We start from the raw sequence: 16560 nt of genomic DNA on the forward strand, positions 1-16560 counted from the left end.
TTACATTCTTTAAGGTCCAATTTAAGTTTCTTGTTCTATTTAGTCTTTTCTGATTTCTGCATCTTTTATTCATCTTCCATGTCTCTGAATTTAGAGCATGTCCAATTTATTCTGTATATGTCATGATGAAATGTGCACTTAACATATATAACTAAAATGTCCTGATGTAAGCATCAGGGTTTTTCAATTTATTCAGTAGCTCCCACATCATGTAACATTTTAAAGGTTTTTTTTTTGAGGTGCGTAATGAGTTCTTGATTGATTGATAGAGCACGAGTCAAGGTTACTAAGCAACCAAAGTAAGAAAAACATTGATTAATAATCAGCTCTTGATTATCCAAGGCTTAATTATAAAGCATATAAATTCCAAGATCATTTTTCATATATGAACTCTTTTTTTAATTTTAAACATCTACCAAAAAACAATAGATTTTTATAATGTTAGTACATCTAATAGACTTTGATTTGGATACAGTAATGATGCAAGGAGGTAGAAATAATACACTAAAATATTGGAAGCACTTGGTAATATTGAGTAATTTGTCCATTCCGTGACTTTCCTCAATCAGCAGTAAAGGAAAGGCTAGTTGGCCTTATGATAGAACGTCCATGTGGATCTATATTCTAAGACTTGTATTACTTGCAGTCCTGTGTGTAAATGTTTCATATATGAAAGAAGCAGTTATTTATAAATATGTCTTCACACCAGATGGTATGCCTGCCGTTTTTGTCCACAATATAAATAAGCATAATACATCTCTTATCACCCTCTGTAAATAAAAACTGCTTTTCACACTGACACACACTTTTAAGTACCTCACCTATAATAAATCAGAAAATGCTAACAAAACAGGATAGACAATGTTTACAAATCTAGCAGTTGAACAGGAAGAAAGCCCACATTAAAAACAAACATGAGGTTAAAATACCATAGCATGTGCATTTGGAAGTTCTAAGGGGAAATGTCCATGCATACGCACACATACATAATGACTATTTTTGAAAGAAATGGGGAAATCTTATTAGAACGGCATTGTTCATTACTTGAAACATATGGGGAGAAATAGGTTCCTGGAGGGCAGCAACTCTAAAAGGTTTGGTATTGGAGATGGGGAGCATGCAGTGCCATTCAATCAGGAAAACAGGTTTGGCAGGCAACAGTTGTGGCTGTTCCAACTTCCCTCACCCAGCAGGTGTTGCTATGGCATAAGAATAGTCTCTGAGGGATTCAATAGAACACAAAGTGTAAGATGAAAGAACAAAATAGAAAATCATTCTCTGCATGGCATTCATATTTTCCCTGCTACTCAAGCTACAAGACCAGTTGCAAATAAACACATGTTCTATTCTTGCTGCCTCATGAACAGATAAGTGAATGGGACTTCAGCTAAGGTTGCTAAAATACTATTTGGCTAAGATTTCAAGTATCTTGAATTGTTATGATTTTCATAAAACTTGGTTTTCTAACTGTAGCTTAAAATAAAACATTTTTTAGAATAATTAAATCTCTTAACAGAATGTCCTAAACTCTTTGAAAAAAAACATAAAACAAATAGTTCTTTCTTTTTTTAACCTCCATGACTTGTATGTTTCTCATATACTAAAATACATAAATAAATAATAATAACTAATTAAGTATATAAAGTCTCACATGTGGAAAACTATTTTTTTCTGAAACAACTAAGTAAACAGGAGCAAGATATTTCAGCTTGTTAAAGAATTATGTCAAAATTGTAGTAACCAACAAATATGTATTAAATTGAGAATGTTGGAGGGAATAGGGACTTTATAAAAGAAACACTGGATTTTTTTGCTGTATCAAGAAAGGGGGGGCAGGCGCAGTGGTTCACGCCTGTGATCGCAGCACTTTGGAAGGCCGAGGTGGGTGGATCACCTGAGGTCAGGAGTTTGAGACCAGCCTGGCCAACATGGAGAAACCTTGTCTCTACTAAAAATACAAAAACTAGCCAGGCGTGGTGGCGGGTGCCTGTAATCACAGCTACTTGGGAGGCTGAGGCAGGAGAATCATTTGAACCTGGGAGGCAAATGTTGCAATGAGCCGAGATTGTGCCACTGCACTACAGCCTGGGCAACAAGGTGAGACTCGGTCTCAAAAAAAAAAGGGGAACATCACACACCAGGGACTGTTGTGGGGTGTGGGGAGGGGGGAGGGATAGCATTAGGAGATATACCTAATGCTAAATGATGAGTTAATGGGTGCAGCACACCAACATGGCACATGGATACACATGTAACAAACCTGCACGTTGTGCACATGTACCCTAAAACTTAAAGTATAATAATAATAATAATAAAGTAAATAAAAGAAAGGGGGTATGATAAGATGAAAAACATCAAGTAAAGTGCTGAGATATTCATTTACTAAGAAATGACTAGGTCATTCGATGAAGAACTAGTCAACCTATAACCATTTCTGAGAACTAGAAACCAATTCCTCAAGTTGACTTTCTTAATCAAGTTTTAGTTCATGTTTGTTATTTTTTAAAATAATGCAGAGTTGTTCTCACTCATAGGTGGGAATTGAACAATGAGAACACTTGGACACAGGAAGGGGAACATCACACACCAGGGCCTGTCGTGGGATGGGGTGAGGGGTGGAGGGATAGCATTAGGAAATATACCTAATGTAAATGACGAGTTAATGGGTGCAGCACACCAACATGCTGCATGTATACATATGTAACAAACCTGCATGTTGTGCACATGTACCCCAGAACTTAAAGTATAATATAATATAAATAACTAAATAAATAAATAAATAAAATAATGCAGAGTAAATCTGGAAAACTATAGTTATTTATGTATAAGCAGTCGATAAAGAATTTTAACCTCAAAAGTTGAATACTGCACTCCAAACAGTTTATTATACAAACTACTAATAATAGGCAGGAGGAGCCTATAGCTAAAAAGCCAGCTAACCTTCCCCAATTCCTACAGTCCTTATATTCCATAATATATTTGCATCCTTGCCTACTTGCTCTTAGAAATGGTGCCATGATTTATCCAAATACACTTATATACATTTATACAAATGCGTTATCCTTTAAATTAATAGCAAGTAATCTGGGAGTAACAAAAGCAGAGCCACATGTGTTACAATTTGTACCCAATGTTAGAGATAATACCAATTTATTTTAATATACATTTTTGATTCCCTTCAATAGATAAATATGCCTAGGACTAGGGGCAAGACTGATAAATTTGGCTATTCATTATCTTCAAGAATTACACTATATATTATGAAAACATGTATCTATATTTCACAAGACCTACACTTCGCAAGAAGTAAGGCTTCTTGTAGCTGATAGTTGCTAACAATTATTTCCAAATTAAAGGATTCTTTTAATAACCATGGAGAGTTTGGAAGACTTGTAAATTTACAAGATTAGAAATTTGACTTGGGCTCAGGTTGTAATCCACATACTAGCTGTGTAACCTGGGCAAAGGGATGTCTTAATTTTAGTTTTCTTATCTGCAAATTAAGCTGATGAAAAGAAGAATTTAATGAATAATGAAAAAATGGCACAATGCTCATGAAAATGTCCTCCAAACACTTTGAATGTTGTAATATATTTGTAAAGAGGAAGGCTTAGGTCTGGCTGCCTAGATTTAGTTCCTAGCTCTATCATCTACTAGCTGGGTGTACTTGGGAAAGCTGGCTAGTCTGCACCTTTCAGTTTACGTAAAGTGAGCATAATTGTACCTACTACACATTTTTTAACACTCATAACCTCTTAAGCCAAGGTATGGCATATAGTAAACACTCCATATATTAATATGTTAGTTATTATTGTGTTTTATCACTGTACTTTGTGTAGTATCAATAACCATACTTTATTATTATGCATACATTTCTATATAGAGGGCATAGATTTTGTTTTATTCATACTTATGATGTCTCAAGTACTGAGGATAGCTACTTATACGGTCAAAGGTTTATATAATTCAAATATATAAATATATTTATACCTATATAAATAAATTTTATTGCTATTGTCTGTTGTCCAGGAGACACATATGCATTCTAGATGAGGATACTATTTGAAGAAAATGACATTTTAGAAAACACAGGAATAAACCTTTTCTAATCTGAGTAGTCAGAGGCATTCCCCCAAAGCCATCCAAGGAAAGAAGATTGCATTTGTCTCCCATTAGACACAATAATTTGATCTATATGTTTGGTTATTATAACAAAATGGCACATAATACAGGTATCTCAAATCTCATTCTATTTCTATGAAACAATGAATTTTGGACATCCCTATATACATCTATTCCTCCCTTACAAGGATAACAAAATGTCAGTGCTGTCCATTTTTACAAAGGTCAGGGTGTTGCCATGAAAACGAGGGACTAGTAAGTTATAAGGAGCTGTCTGATCATGTTAATTATGTTATTGGTTTCCGGTGGATAAAGGAATTCTAAATTAAAAGGAAGATAAGCTATAAATTATACATCAAAGGCATTTTATAAAAGCGTTGAAAAAGAAAGATGCTTTAAAGTAATTCACAATTTATTTTACTTTCTGTTGCTCACAGTGGTAAACTCTTCAACACAGAATGGCCAGAAAAAAATCAATTTTTTATTACTTCTGCAATAAAAAGGCCATTTGTCTCCTTCTAGAACCCATGTGACATTGTTAGCTCTCTTATAAATGATCACCCCGGACAACGCCTGTTTTACAAATTCCCTAATTACACCACTGATTGTATACCACTGAATATGCCTTATCCTGTGGAAACAGACACTACAGCCACCTTAATAAACATTTTGACATAAAATGAAGCTGGCTCTCTCATCCTTTGTCAAGAGCAAAATGAAAGAAGCCGTGAATACAATGTTCCATCAACATATCAGGGTCACAAGTTCTTTAGAGCAGATGAGGTTTAATTAACAGATCTGTTCATAGATAACTGGTTAATTAAAAAAGGAGTGTCTTCTTATAGCTGCATGAAGGCCTTATTAACAAATATTCTACTGAAGCATGATTGCATTTTACAAACCATTCTGCTAGTCTGTAGCAGTATATAGAAGTCTACAATAAACATATGGACCTAATTTAAAACCACATGAAAACTTATATAATGTGATTGATTGGAATGATAGATAACTCATTCTGCGCTAATATGTTGAGTGTGAAGAGTTTAAATATGGTTTTACATTGCATTTTATTCCCAAGAAAGGGATATTTCTGTTTAAATGTCAACTATATCTATTTTGTTTACAAGTATTATTTAGATAGCCTTGGTAAAAATGGACTACTTATGTTTCATTTACAGTGGACTGTCATTCATGCCAAATGCATTTTAGACATCGACATTTAAACTGCTTGTCATTTTATTATTTCTACTTCACATATTTAAATTACCAGCATACAGATGCAATTCTTCCTTGATACCTTGATATTCACAGGACATGGAGATGGAGGTGGGGGGAGGTATTGGTTCCAGACCACATCAGTTACCAAAATCTGTACATTTTCAAGTCCCTTATATAAAATGGCATAGTATTTGCATATCACCTATCTCATCTTCCCACACACGTTAAATAATCTCTAGATTAGTTATAATATCTAATACAATGTAAATGCTAGTTAATAGTGGTACTATATTTGTTTTTATTTGTATAATTTTTATTGTTGTATTTTTGATTGTTTTTTTCTTCTGAATACTTTTTTATAATTTCGACTTTTATTTTATACTCAAGGGGTACGTACGCAGTTTTGTCACATGAGTATATTCCACGACGCTGACTTTGGGGTAGGAATGATCCCATCACACAGTGAGCACAGTTCAAGATTGACTGAATTCATGGATGTAGAAACCCTATATATGGAGGGCTAACTGTATTTCCTTTCATATTCTGCATAGAATCTTTTCAAAAGTGCAGCGGCAGTCTTCTTATTTCACATATTTTTGGTCATTATTGCTGACAGAACATCTATAAAATTTGGGAAATTCTGATTTCTTTACCCATCATATACTTGGAGAGGATTCCACTGTTCTCAATTCTTTCCCTCCCCTGCAAACATTTTCTAAAGCTTTCGGTCCTGATCCTCAGCGTCCTCTTGGGCTAAATTTCACCCAACAGGACTTGCCAGGCTCCAATTCCTTAGTCAAATAGGTCAGAAGGCAGACACAATGTGATTTGAGGTTTCTAAAATGGATTCCCTCATCAAAAATACATTTCTCACAGTGTATCTCCGAAGCCTAAAATCTCATTACTTGAGCCCATTACATTGGAAGACTGTGTGTTCTGTGTAAAGAACCAAGGTTCTTCAGCCAGAATTGACCTATGTTCAACAGTTTATGTCACTACTTAGTAACTGTGATGTCAGTAAAAGTCAGGCCTATGCTTTCTACAGCTTAAGCTTCTCACATGTAAAATGAATATAATCACAAAATCTGCTTAAATGGTGTCCTGAGGAGTCAATGAAATACCAACTGTAAAGTGTTTAACAACGAGAATAGAAGCATTCCAAACACCTTAGATATCTTTCTATTTGTAACTTACTTTGAAATACTTCAGCATATGGCAACACTTTGTATCTTAAATTTGGTGTTGACATGTGTGTTCACAAAACTGCATGCTTACAATTTATGCATTTTTCTGTCTTTCTGTTATATACTGCATTAAGAGTTGAAAAAATAATTCATCATAAACAACGTGACCTTCATTCGTGTGCTGTAAATTTTATTGTATATCCTAGGGATGCTGTTAATATTATGCTTCTCATGTGTATACACTCCAGTTGCAGTTAGATAGCAATTTAGAAACCCAAACCATGGGTCCACTGTTTTCAGGCAGCTAGGAGAAGACAAGTATCATCTTGAGCTGAAGTAAAGAAATTTTAATGTAGCATGATGTTGAATATGGTCTTCCATGGTGAAATAAATACTATTAAAGATACTTGCATTGGTTAGAATAAGTAAGATCTCTCCCAACTTTTGCGAGCGGGATATGGGACTGGCAAGCAGAACCTAACATCCTAACACTCTTTGGAGTGGTATCCTTGGAATATGGCTCTGATAATCTTGTGCCCCATGATCAACAGAATATGCCATCACATGATCCAACCAGAATGTTACCTGAATCACTTCTAGAGTATTGCAACACTTGTCTACAATGACCACTTCTTGCAAGGCCTTTGTAAAAGGGGTAGGACTGAATATTTGAATTGCCTGAGATAATAAAGGGAAATATTCATTTAATCTAATATTTTAATGCATGCTGCAAGCTTTCATACTGGATTTGAAATGTGAGATTTCAAGTTCAAGTCAGGATAAAGATTTAGGAAGTGAACACAGTATCTATGCTTCTGGGCTCTATTTCCTTCTCTGTAAAATGAAAGGCATTAGGTCATCAATAAGTCCTCAGTATTTTAAATCCGTGCTAATGACTAAGACCTGTAGGGATCTTTTAAAATTGTTTTATGAAACAAGTATGTGGGGACCTGTCCCATTAATCTTTTGCTTTCTTTTTAAATTAAGAATAGATATTTAGAACACACCACATATTCCATAAAGGCACCATCAAAGCCCAAACTCAGGATTTTCTAAATTTTTCTAATCCCTTTTGCAAAGCTCACTGATATCTAACAATGTTGAATGAAAAATAATCAAAAGATGATGAAAATTAATTAGGTTCTTTTAAAACTGAAAAGATATTTATTGGCAAGCAGATTTGAGGGGAGAAGTTCTTCGCACTAAGCATAGCTCTAGTTTCTATCTGGAACCCTGGAAAGAAAGCTTTTAAGACATTCCAAACTGTACAATGAAACTTACACACACCACATGCAAATTAAATCACTTTAATAACTGTTCTCTCCATTGCTAAGAGGTCTAGAGTTCTAGAGCTTTCAATACCACCTAGAAGAATATGGTGATGAAAATGTTAGCCTATGGATCCAATCATCATAAATATTGCTATTTAATTTTCTTTTTGCCAATTCTGAATGGTAGGTTAGTAGTGTCATCTGTGACCATAAAAATCTGAAGTGTGATCATAACTGTATTAGTAGTGAACATACCATTTCCTATACCTCTATCTTCTCCTCTAATAAAAAACTTCAGGGTTGGTCTGGGTATTATAGCCTTAAAATAATTTGCTGTAATGTACATTCCATTGTTAATTATAAATCTGGTGGAGGCATTTATTCTTAATCAGCGAATGGAGATATCTGTCACAAGTGTTTCTTTAACTCTAATACATTATTACTCACTGTTATCATTTTAAATGCAAATTTTGAAGCTAAAAAAATATTTTCAGTCCTCATTGGATTGGAAAATTTTATATCCAGTCGTTTAAAATTCAAATAGCTTCTATGTTCCCACTGCTTGCATTAGAAAAGAATGAAGGGCAATGGAAGCATATATTGGGTATACCCTCTTATTTCTCATTGATCTGCTCTTGTTTTCATATCACCTGAGAATTTGAAAAAGTATTTAATTTTATCAAATGAAGAAAGTCCCAAACACATGGGACAGTAATTAGACAAAAGCTAATTAACCACTGTTAAACAATAAGTTGTAAAGTCAAACCTTTGTTCTGATATTTGGGGAAAATATTGGAGTATTTTCAGATGATAATTGGAGGGAAATCATAAATCCAATGTTCTTTCCATAGTAATACAGATTCAATTTTTTGTGAAAAATTCTAATAGAAAAACATGTTTAATGTTTACTGAATGATTATAGGAAATAATAGAATACTCCCCATTTTTATATTTATGTCCCTCAAAATATAAATAATAAAATATTGATATAACTTATGCTTCTCAAAACAACTTGCAACTAACAATTTTTTAAATAATCCCTTTCACTCCCTTAAATGGTCTTCTTGAAAAGAGGATTCATATAATTGTCACCTTCTGTGAGTGTCTATAATGCTACCTGTGGCTTAAGAAGATGCCACATAATCTGAGGATGGATGTTCTTCATACCGAAATACTCTATTTAAACTCTGATGACCTCTTATCTTGACCTTCCCATTTTCCCCTCTCCTTTCCTCTCTTCCTCTTAATCCTCTGTCTCATTCTGTCTGTCTCTTTCATACTCCCTCACTGTTTCCATATTCAATCCTTTCACTTAAATGAAAATAAGAGCTCACTTCCATTATCAAAATCTATGCATCAATATTATGGTTTCTGGGACAAATACAATCATTCACATTTATTTTCATGCCGATGAAGAAGTACGGAAGGCTGTGAAGATGCTCTAAATACAAAAAGCTTTCTACTGCATGGATGTTCTTTTTTTCTACTAAAATTAGAGAGCTTATTTTCCTTGATTTCTACTGATCAGTCATGCTCATTTGCTTCATAGTTTCTTCTTTTTTCTATCATCTCCTTGGAGAGTAATAGCTTTGCTTCTTATTCTCTTCTTAGGTGAGCCCATCTGTTTCAAATTAATACAATTACTTGTGAAGTCTATGTTTTAGTTCTGACCTTTTCCTGATCATCAGAACTGATTTTCTAATTGCTCACCAGAAACATGAGGATATTTCACCATCCCTTCAGCTACAACTAATCTCAAACCGTTTTCTTCTCTCAAACCTTCTCACAAACGTAAATCCTTTATGTGACATTACTGTATTCTAAATGACCGAGGCATAACATTTTGGGATCATAGAAGCAAAACAACATACTTAAAAGGAATAGAAGAACTCATCTAAGCCAATGACTTTCAACTATAAGTAGTAAATACTCCTAGTGTGTACGTATATATATACACACACGCACACACATATATACACACACATATATATATACACACACACATATGTCTCAGAATCAGAATCCTTTGTCCAAATATAATCTTACATAGAAGTCCTATGTATACAAAAGAAACATATTTTACTCTGATTGAAGTTAAAAAGGGAAGAAATGAGTAAAATTCTCTGCTGGTTATTTCCCTTCTCTCTGCAGTTCGGTAGCACTTGCAAATTTTCCACATTGCCATTAAAACACTATTTGGAAATCAGTTCTCCAGATGAACCCATATTTCTATAGATGAAAAGTTTTGAGGCCCAGTAAGACCAAGGTCATAAAGCTACGAGGAGGTAAATTTGGGCCTGGACTCTGCGCTACATTAGCCTGCCTGATGTCAATCAGGCTCTTTTCTTAAATTGACTTAAATTTACTTAAGAACATTGGTCATTGACTTAACTGTCCCTTTATGAGTGAGATTGTGAGCACTACCCAGCACCTTATCTGATTCCTATCTATCCGTCCGACTGAATAAGTGGTACCCTTCACACACAATCTGCAGAATGTTTTCTTATGCTCCCTTTCATTCATTCTATTTCCTCAAACTTTGCCTTGTACATATTCCAAACTGTGGTGGAGAGATAAGAAATCTAACATACAATGAGATTAACTGACTTCTCAGATGTTTTTCCTGAGTCTCAAAGCTTTTATTAGCTAAGCTTTCTGTATCTTTTTTTCTCACATAGCCACTACTCATAAAATATTCCTTGTCCCCGTTGTCCAGTTTTTTTTCTTTTCTTTCTTTTTTTTCCCCGACAGGTCTCACTCTGTCACCCAGGCAATTTTTATCTTAATAAAAGTGTTTTGCCTCTCTCTGTTATATTATCTCCAAATAATTCACTGACTACTCTGTCACAATGCAAAGGTAGTCTCACTGTTTGGGAAACAGGAAAAGCTGTCTTTGTCAGATTGATTGTTAAGCCTTAAGAATGTCTTTTGAAATTCTTTTTTATTTCTCCACCATCATTTCTCTAACTGTCCCTTTTCTGAACTCTGCAGATTCACCAACTGAATTGGCCCCCAAAGCACAAATCAGATCATATTGCCTCCCTGATAAATACTTTGGTCATTCTTGATTGTGTGAATGTGAGCTAATAAGATCTAATGAGATTCATTTCCTTCTAAGATCTAGTGCCTTATTCTTAATCCAGCTCAGATGCTACCTGCTCTATGGAACTCTTGCTGACCAGATTCAGTAACACTATTCTGTGTGCTCCCCTAAACTTCTATAGTTTATTAAAGCAAATGCTAGATTATATCTGTTAACAAGATTTTGCCTCAATCTTATAAAATGTATTAATGTTTGTATAGACAAGTAACAGTTACATGTGAGTTTAATTTTCTAGTAAGCCCATGAGGTTCAGCTTTGTAATTATTTTATTTCTGTATTAATAGGATATCAGAAGTGTAGGTTTGAGGTCAATGCATTATAGCCTGTGGGCAAAATATGGCTACCACCTGTTTTGTAAATAAAGTATTATTGGAACACAGCTGTGCCCATTTATTTATTGCCTATGGCAGCTTGCCCATTATCATAGCAGAGTGGAATAGTTGTGATGGAAACCATATGGCCTGAAAAGCTGAAAATATTTACTATCCAGCCCTTTACAAAATGTTTGCCAGTCTCCGATGTCCATCATTAATTCAGAGGTCATGGATTATACCTCACAATTTTGGATTCAAGGAAAGAAATTAATGTTTCTCTGTTCAGTAACTCAGATGCTAATTACGTAACTTTTGATTGCAGGGTAGCGTCCCCCGATCAAAGCTTTGTCAGGGTATTTTATGTGATAGTCTTATGACTTCTACTTACGTAAAATAACCTATTCCTGACTATAGCCATTCTGTAGAGCTTCAGTTTTAATCAGCAGAATTTCATGAGTTTCTATTCCTCCTTAAGTGGAGAAAGGACGAGGAAGCAAATCCAATTAAGCGGACTTAGTCGTTTTTTCTGTTGCCCTCCTGTTTATTAACCATTCTTCTTTCTTGTGTACTGCAGTCCTGTGTTATCAACAACTTTCATTTTGCAGATGTGAATACTTGTACAGACACTGGTTAACTAAAGTAATTATAGTAACTAAATGGGTGGCAGCAAACTAAAATTTTGAACAGATTTTCTCAATTGGTCACTACTATGCACCTATGCCTATGCTTGAGCTTCTTGTTTAAACCTCTAAATTTGGATCCACTTTCTGCCTATAAAATGTCCATGTACTCTAACAAGGTAGAAAAAAAATCATCAAAATCTGTATTGAGTCCTCTGCTATATTTGTCCACCAGATGTCTCATCATGGGAATTCCACAGATCAGCAGTTTCACTGTTTAGGTTTTCGAGGCATGATGCAGATGCTTCTGAGTTTACTATAAACCTACAAGTTTGTCAAGTCATGCAAAGAAATAAATGCAAGCTAATGAGCACCCAAGGACTCTACCATGGAATAATACTGGAAGAAGCAATGAGATATTTTGCAAGAATGCCTCTGAAAATTAACTCTACTGCTGTATAACAATTACATTTTTGTAAATGAGTGACAATTAAGTGACAATAATTAAGAATTTAACTTTCGTCAAAATTTTAGGCTAAAATTCAAATGCATTTTTCAGCAAGTATGTGAAGTTTTTTATTTTATAAAATTGAATTATAACAGTTAAAGTTTCAGTATATTTAACTTTTTAATTGAAACATTTATAACAATTTTAAGTTACCTGCAGTCTAGCCAGATAAAATATAGCTTCAGTAATAAAAAACTATAAAGTTGTAATAAACCAATATAATTTGCTTACATTCATATCAATGAATATCAGCCCTACAGTAAAAACAATAATTATCACTTTAATATTCTTGAGACTTTCTTCATCCTATATATCCTGCTAAATATATCCTCCTTCCACTGTCACTAGCACAACGCTACTTTTGTCAACTTTTTACTCAAATGTCATTTCTCTGTGAAAGTTTCTTATACCCACATGAACAAAAAATTCACGATTTCTACAGAAGTCCGATCAAGCTTTAAGCGCAGTATGCAACCACTATATATTGCCTAGTTTTATGTAATCTGTCTTGATGATTTAGATTGTAAGCTCCTTAAGGGCAAGGCCCATTTGTACTATCACCATATAACACAGAGTGTTAACACGGGAAAGAAATCTAAAGGAAACATTAGTTTTAAATAAAAAAAAATACACCCAGTGAAACAATTTGCATGTTTAAAGAATCAGGAGGAAAAAGGTATCTAATATTCAGTTAATGAGAAAGTAAGGCAACCTACAATCACATATATCATAGTTTTTATCATTCAATCAAATTCAAACTCCACAATACATGAGGCCTCTCTTCTCTTTTCTTTCCCTCCCCTCCTCTCCCCTCCCCTCCCTTCTTCTCTCCTCTCCAATCCGCCTTGCCTTGCCTTACTTTGCCCTGCCCTACCTTGCCCTGCCCTGCCTTGCCTTGCCTTGCCTTGCTTTTTTGAGAGAGCCTTGCTCTGTCAACCAGGCTGAAGTGAAGTGGTGCCATGACAGCTCACTGCAGCCTCAAACTTCTGGCCTCAAGGGATCCTCCTGAGTCAGCCTCCCAGAGTGCTGGGATTACAGTGTAAGCCACCATGCCTGGCCCTAAACTGTCTTCTGAAATCAAATCACTGTCTTTTGAGAATATGAATAATTCTGCAAATTAGGATTTACTTCCCTGAAATATTCTCTATTTCAATTTTAAAAGTCATCAAAAACATATGTTGAAATGTGGCTCTGTCATTTAAGAAAAATGATTTTCTGTCTTAGGTAAAAATGCCTTGTGGTACCTCAGCCCCTCCTTAAAAAATATCATTATATGTCTCTTAAAACACAGTAACACTCAAATTGAATGACGAAGCATTAAAGAGAGAGGAAAAAGAAACAACACAGTAACAACTGAGATTCGATGTAAGATTTTATATGAAAAACAAAAAGCTCAGAGATTTTCAAAATGTTGTAAAATGTCACCCTAAAATGCCTTATACTTAAGCTAAAGAAATGCTTAGCACACAAGTAAGCTACTGACCATTTGATCAATGCCCGATTTCCTATAACAGAAATACTAGCAAAACCAAGAATCTAACACATCACCATGCATATATTTATGTCTTACACTGTTGCTTCCTTTTCTTTGACTCACTCACCCCATTTGTGTGAGTTTCCTCAGTATCCTCCAGGGTTCATAAAATTGATATAATCCAAGATTTCCTTGTATGCTATAGCTTATTCATTTTCACTGTTCAAACTATATCCTAGAATACACCTATTTTCATATTAAAGTACTTTAGTCTTCAATAGTATTGGGATAAAAATCATTTTAATGATGTCAGTTGAATCATACAATCTCAGATTTATAGAACTTTCTACTGCATTCTAGTATTCCACTCTATTGTAAGCAAATTGGAACCTCAAAGTTCAGTTTTGGCTTGAAGACAGAATATGTAATCACCTTCAGCAGCTCATTCTTTAGGTTAAGCATCATCTTCTCTAGGCCTTCTATCACAGTACAGTCTCCTGGGCCATCTAGTCTCAAGAGCCTGCCATCCGTGCAGCCACACTTAGAACAGCCCCAAATTTGCTTTAATGCTCTCATGTTGCCACAGTGAATTTATTAATTTTTGAACAAGGGGCATGCATTTTTATTTTCACTGGACACCACAAATTGAGGAGCTGCTTCTGTCTTTGGGAGTGATAAAACATTAAGTCACTATAAATTTGTCTATCAAATAACTTTAAGTCAGGGAATTACAACAAGGGCAGTAAGAGGCATAGCAAATGCCTGTATTACAGAGACGAAGGGAGGAATGAAAGCCTAGAATGAAATGTGTATGCATAAAGTAGCCATTTTGTTAGTTAATAATCATCTGTTTAGTACCTTCTATGTGCCATGTATTGTTTCGGCTATTGAGATTATAGCAATGAGTGATGCAGACAAACTCTCAGAGTTCGTGGAGCTTCCACTCTATGGAGAAACCACATCTATCTGTATTAAGTGCGTACTTTCCAGGGGTAGTATTTTGGAAGAAGACAATGTATTTCTTTTATCTCCAATAGTGTTACCTTGGGTAGCCAGGCAAATTAATGATAGTTAAGAAAATTTAATGATTACAACCAATCTCTTGTTACTAATCTTGAATTTTCTTTAAAGGATTGTTGGAAATTTCACAAATCAATGTTGGTCATCTTTACCATTTTGTCATACATAACACATAGTTTCAAATAGGCAATATAACTAGTATATTTAAAAATAAATGTTACGGCTCGTTTTGTGAGCCCTATATATAATGCTGCTTTCTTCTCTCCATTCTGTGCTCCATCTTCTAAGTTTAATGGTATATAAACTGTGCTCCCATCAAAGGAGTTCTTTTAGATAAAAGCATTGATTTTTTGGATCTGAGCTTTGTGTCACTGGTTCTGTAAAGGAAACAAACAAAAAAACCCAGCCAAACCAAACCAAACAAAGAAATGGTTTTGATTAAGTCTCGAACATTTCTGGGAAATTATCCCTCAGAAAATGAGGACAAATTATCCTGAATCTACAAAATTGCTCTCACTCTCTTACAGGAAATATCATATTGGAATGTCATACAGTACAGTGTACAGTGTCACCTAGCACACTGAGGTGAAGAATCAATGGATATTTGTTGATTGAATGAATACATAAACAAGTGATAACTGACTGTGTGTTTCCCTCAGATATCCTAAAAGAATCCATCTCTTAGTGCTAGCACCAATGTTTAAATATCAGTTAGATTTTTTATAAAGTGTTATTGTCTCTGGCTTTTTTTTAAGCTAGAAAAGAAATAATGTCCAAATACAAGTACTTTTCATCACCCTAATTTCCTTTTGTTTTAGTTATCAATGATAAAAATTGAATATCTTCCAGGAACAAAGCACAATTGTGCAAAGTTAGCACATTTTTGTCAGCCTGAGTCGTAAACTTCTATTCTTAAGGAGTAAAATCATTCCAGTGTTCACTGCAATTTGGAACCATGAGAAGGCACAAAATTATAGGTGAATACTTCAAAGTACAAGATACAAAATGCTGCCTGATCATGTGTCTACTACATTTGTCTCTCTGTTTTTAACACATATTATTTACCTTGCATGATGTAAGAATCTTCCATTAAAATTCAATTTGGTAACAAGTTGGCAAAACAAATACGGCTACTTTGAAACTCTGGATGTATGCTGATTGTGCCTCACAGAATCACAGGGCTTTAAAGCATCTGAATGAACCCTCCTCCACCAAATCCCTGTAATTTTCCTTGTCAACAGATGTACGTTTAATCAAGAAAAAACTAATAACATGTTTTCGTTTTTAACTTTAAAAGAAAGAATTTCACTCCAATATATTTTCGTACTTCACTATTTTCATTATAAACAGACTTCCCCATATGATTCTGGAAAAAAATCACATCTGACTACAACTTTAACATATTAATTTTTGTTAGTGTAGGGTACATTTCTTACATATTTTGCATTTGAACACTCTTAAATTATCTCTCAGTATTTTATTCTTAGCACTATATAGTTACGCTTTGTTTACAATTTCTGAAAATTGTCTTAACTCTAGACATTTGTTGTTTAATTTCATTAATTTAATTTTAGACCCTTCAGAGTATTTTGATGAAATACTAGTATTATTTAACTTATAAGCCTATATCTATCTTAGTCAATGCTATTAATTTTATTTGGATAATTTCTGTAAAACCTTATGTAAATCTAAATCAAAACTGATAAAACAGTGCTTCAGAACCTAG

The 16560-nt window shown here is 34.4% G+C and overlaps 1 protein-coding gene across 3 annotated transcripts in view; it reads right to left on the reverse strand.

The window, feature by feature from the left end:
* Positions 1–16560, reverse strand: part of MDGA2 (MAM domain containing glycosylphosphatidylinositol anchor 2) — an 832668-nt gene that overhangs the window by 192937 nt on the left and 623171 nt on the right. The window lies entirely within an intron of this gene.

The sequence above is a fragment of the Nomascus leucogenys genome, chromosome 1a (assembly GCF_006542625.1).
Source record: "Nomascus leucogenys isolate Asia chromosome 1a, Asia_NLE_v1, whole genome shotgun sequence".
NCBI lineage: Eukaryota > Metazoa > Chordata > Mammalia > Primates > Hylobatidae > Nomascus > Nomascus leucogenys.